The sequence below is a fragment of the Gallinula chloropus genome, assembly GCF_964237585.1.
Source record: "Gallinula chloropus genome assembly, chromosome: 3".
Classification (NCBI taxonomy): Eukaryota; Metazoa; Chordata; class Aves; order Gruiformes; family Rallidae; genus Gallinula; species Gallinula chloropus.
The window spans coordinates 24,227,641-24,233,029 of NC_140087.1; positions in this window are offsets into that span (position 1 = coordinate 24,227,641).

Below are 5,389 nucleotides of genomic sequence, written 5' to 3' on the forward strand. Positions count from 1 at the left end.
GTGGGTTAATTATACAGTGTATAACTAATTACTTATTATTTTTTTTGCTACCCACTTTATGACCTCCTATGGAAGCAGCAGAGTGATGCTCAAACATAAGCACATCAAAAGTTGTGAGTTCTGACCAGTTGTGGTTAACTGATGTGCAGCCTGGTCTAGAGACACACACAATTCCTTCTCTTCTTTTAAGCTTTTTCCTTTATAAAGAGCTAACTAATCTGTAGCTCAAATGTAGCTCGTGCTGCAGCTTTTACCGTTACCCAACAATAAGACACTGTTAATGTGGAGGCTGCTTGATAATGCATTTGTGGGAGGAAGGCCAGTAAGGTTTCCAGAACTGTTGGCATTTGGATGCACAGAAAACACCACCACACACACACACACACACACACCCTTGATATATCTTCATGGTTCTGCAGACCTGTGGGGTAGTTATCTCATTTAAAACAAAAGCAAAATTTTTTCCAAACACACTTTTAGATATGCCAAATATATTTGCCTAATAGAAGGTACTGCAAATTGTTTGAAGTTTTGTCCACTCCTTGTTTTATCAAGAATTTGACAGTTGAGCTATGGGCTGTGAGATGCTTCAGCGCAGCCCCTTGCTAGCAAAAACATTCAAGGTAAGCACCTGAGCCTTGAAACACACCATACCAGTGGTATTTTTAAGGATGTTGTCTATGAAACACAACGTGAAAGGTCTCCCTTCACCTTTGTTGTGTAAGCTGGTACTGTCCTTTAAATACTTAATGCCCTGCCTTCGTGGAGTAATTTACCTCACAACATTTCAGTTGTGGGTTTGGGTTTTCTTTTATACAGTTTCTACATAGGCACCTCTGACCTACCTTTGGGGTTTTAAAGGCACTATCTTTTGTTACAAAGCAAAAATGATTAATTTATGTGGGTTTTATTATCATAGGAGAATAGGAGATAGTAGCTCTGGGAATTACACAAAGCGCTGCTGTATTCCAATACATCAACAGCCTGGAAGATTTTCAATAAGCAACACGGTTCAAGGCAGCAGGAAGTTAGCGTGTAGACAAAGCAGGGTGATAACACCGTGTCGTCACTGGCCCAAGCCAAACTCGTGCTGACTGGTAGCTGGTGTCCTCACTGTTCAGTGAGTTAGCCAAGTACTTGCACATCTGAAGGCTGATGTGGAAAGGGGAACTGGCAAGTCCATGGTTAATAGTCAACAGAGACGTTGGATTTCCCATCAGGGAATGCTGCCCCAAAGTGTTACAAATTATGATGTACCTTAATTCCAGAGATTTACCAAGAATGAAGAAACCCATAAAACAGGAGCACAGGCGTGCACAAGTCAGAGGTGTTAATTACCATCTTTGGCCTGGTCCCTTATTTTGCAGTCGAGATTCACACCTAGAACAGCTTCTCTCCTGTCAAAACTTTGCTCAGATACACAGACACCTTGTGTAAATTTTGTCAATCCATGAGTGGGACAAGGCTCAGGGGAGCCTTGTAAAGGGGATAATGCTTCAGTAGATGGCACTCTCCCTCTGAGGGAAGATGAACGAATACCTCAGACGATAAATTCTATGCAGTGAGAGCATCTTCCTTTATACCTTAGAGAAGTTGCAATGAATGAATACTAAGCTCTGCCTAAACACTGCCTGACTATGCAACGAAGTAACCCCGAGCAGTTTTTCATAAGTCTGGTTCTATCAGGTCCTTGCATCTGGCTTTCTCCCTACTTAAATGATGATAATCTATTTCTGTTCAACCTGAACTCCTCCTGAAATCTTAATGATGAGTGTATACATGTATACACAAACACACACACAAATATATATATATGAAAAAATATATACATATTTATTACTTATATAATATATGTGTATTTTAAAGAGCTGTGTAGTAATTTAAGTAACACACATCAGACACTGGGTTTACAACTGTTCTGCCTCCTCAACTATTTCTCTCTAATTCACAAATTTACACCCCTATTCTGCCAATGGTAGGTCCAGTTTAGAACTTAATACCTTTGGTACATAGATCCAACTCAAATAGCAGTGCACTGAATTACTACAAGTGAGGAGGCCTTAACTTCAATATGGGGACAAAAAAGACATTGGGGGAGCTATCACCTTTTAAATCACATCTGTTACTAACCAAACAGTAACACCCAGCCATCGTCTTACAGCTTTCTAAACTGTATAGTGTTCTCCTCACCCCTGAACAGAAGGGTGAGGGAAGAGAGTGAAAGAAACGTGTATAAGACAAAGGTGGCAGTAAAAAAATTAAATGGAATGGATTCATAAAATGCAAATTCAATTAGTTCATTTTTTTTAAGTTTTGAATTTTTGACTAATGTAAGTATATTCTTTCATTTTACTGCTTTTTAAGCATTCCTTTAGGTACCTTTTCTTACTTGACTGGCACACAAGTCAAATAAGATTCCATACATTCTTAATCCCTGTCCTTCTACACTCCCCAAAAATCCTGTTCCCACTGATTAAAATAACAGTGATAACAGTACTTCAAAAATGTGGAACCTGGAGCTATCATTTTCTTCCTTTAAGAAGGAAGCATTTGCTAACATAGCTCAAATAAAGCTGTTGACCTGTTTTTTCCAGTATTTATGTCAGAGCCTGAGGGGATTTTTTTTTGGGGGGGGCCTGTTAGAATGAAGGGGCCCTAGGTAATGTACAAAAGGGGAGTATAAAGAGTGTTTGTGCCCATCTCTCCCATGCCAGTCAACTTCAGAGCAATCAGAAGTTATGCACCATTGTGAACTAGAGAGAGGAATTTCTATTACAAGAAGTTCAAGCAGTGGCACGCTGCATGAATGAAATGGTGGATTAATTTAGTGATGAATAAATGTATTATTTGATTTTTCTGCTATTAAAACAAAGGAAACCTACTGTGAGTGTTGGGTGCTTAAGGGGCTGTGCTTGAAAGCAGTATTTTCTGTCCTTTGCAGAGAAACAACACAGCAGGTAAAACGCCGGACTGGTGGAAGCTCTCTGCTGAAAGTGCCATTTAGCTGCAGCATTCAGCTGTTGTTTGGCAGATAGGGTTAAACTTCCAAATGCATTTTATACAGAATTCTAAATAGTATTCATACAGCAAGGTTGCTACTTGGAAGCTTCCTTTGCACACAACTGCATGAAAACGGTTTGGAGAAACTCTTCTTTTTTAACACTTTACAAAGGAAGTTATTATTTCCTTTGGGAAAAAAAAAATCAGGCTGTTTGTTGTGGGGCTTCTGTTACTAGAACGTGTTATTTAGAAGAATAAAAGCAAAATGGTTTGACAATATTACAGTACCACTATTTTTTCCCCTTCTACTTCGGCAGTCTTGAGCCGACATTTTGTTCAGGCAGATGAGAAACATATCTAGGTCATAAAACTTATCAAAAACATTGGGTTTATGGTTGCCACCTTTTTTACAGCAGGTATTGTGAATTCAGACAAGGTTTGGAGACTCACAAATGAGCCTTCTATGCTGGCTTTTTAGTCATAGTTTCAAATCAAAGGAGAACAATTTTCTGACTGAATCATCCAACTAGGTATTGGGACACCTGACTTTCATGCCTTCAGGCAAATTATAGCCTAATTTCCAGGTCTGGTGCATTTCTTTAACTCCCATTTACTTGAAGTGGAGTTACAAGAGTGCAGCACCTCTGAAACTCGTTTGTAAACCATTTTGGGAGTATCTTCCTTACAGATAGACTGGAAAGCTAGTTTAGTGTTTGTAATACATTTTGAAATGCTTAGTAAGAATATGCTACAGAAAGTGTTTTCTCAGTGCAGTACAGTTCAAATTATCTTGGGAAAAAAATAATCTCACAACAATTATATCTTACCGTTCTGACAGGGCAGAGCAAAAGGTGAAGAGCAAGTGGTGGCAGAAGCAGAACCTGACAGTCCCCTGGGTTTCCTATACTTTAGAAGATCCCCACTTGAAAGAGTCTGGAAGACACGGTGAGAAAATAGGCATATTAGCTTCACTTTTTATAACATTAAGAAGCCAGAGAGATACTGGAGCTCAGTGGGCTTGCAGAGCTGGTCAGTAAAGTAGCCAGAAAAAAAACAAAGTCTTGATTCTTTGCAATGGATTGCATGTGCAGTGGAGCTCTTACACCTTTGGGTCATACAGGTGTAGGTGGGTTGATCTGTGCCATGTAGGATTTGTGTTTAGGAAAATGACATCATGTGCAAGGGAAGAAATAGCAGTAGCTGGACAGACCAGTGAGAAGCGGGTGAGCCTCTTCATCAGTCTTTAGGGATGGGTGCAGAGCAAAGGGTTGATTTTCTAACATTTATTTAGAAACTTAAGCTCTATTAAAGAACAGTGAGGCTAAAACTTACCAACAAATGTGTCAGATGGAACAGTTAGAATAAATCCATCACATCCATGGATAAAAAGAAGTTACGTAAAGTGATCAACACTCAGTACCTACTGGTTCCTTAAAGAAGGTGATCTTGAATAAAAACGGGTTTTTCTGGAAACCTCAAGAATATGGCAAATGTCACTTCATGCTATATTAATGAGACCCATATAATGATTTTATATTCATTAATGTCATTTGTAAAACCTTTCAGCCAGGAGTGGGCACAAACACCAAACTGGTGAATTAAGCAAAAGGATGGAGCAAAAGGAGAACTGCTCTTTTTTCTTCTTGCTACCTTTTTCTGCATGAAATCTGCAGATCATCTGGACATCCTCCCATTGCTAGCTTGTCCAGCCCACTCTGGGATTTCAGTGACAGGAGGAAAACATAGTTCTAAATTTGGTCAATGCATTTTATATTTTTTTCCAGTTTTCTATTCTTGCTGATTTGCAAAGTCTCAGTTGACTGAGTTATGAGCTGTTTGCTCAACGGGGCCTTTGTTCTGGTCTGTGCTTCAGCAAAAACTGGAAAAACCTGCTCTCATTTTCCTTCTTTTTTTTTTCTCTCCCCTGATCTTCCTCTCCCATTGGCAGCTGCAGCTTGTACACATGCAGAAGAGGTGGTGCCTACCTTTCATGTGGAAAGCTGCCTTACAAAAGCTGAGTTTGCTTCTTCCATTATTCCAGAGCTTTTTCTAGCAAGGTTCTGGTGGGTGTTCTCTGTGATATGTGTCTAGGTCATTGTTCTGTTTTTCTTGAAGCAAAGGCAGGGTGTTTGAGTGCAGCTCCAGTCCACCTTCTTAAATGATATTTTGTAGACCCTGGGAGATCTGCAGAAGCCAGCCTTGTGGTGCAATGTAGCTGGGTGGATGCAGAAGCTTGTCTGCTTTACAGCAGCTGCAGCAGTTTAGTGTTAACATCTGTAAGAGAGGTTAGATACCGAGGGAGCAAGTTAGTGCAAAAAGTGGACAAGTTGAGAAGCTTCTTTCCTCCTTCCTTTCCCTCTTGTTTTGTGCTGCTGCTGCTGTAACAAGA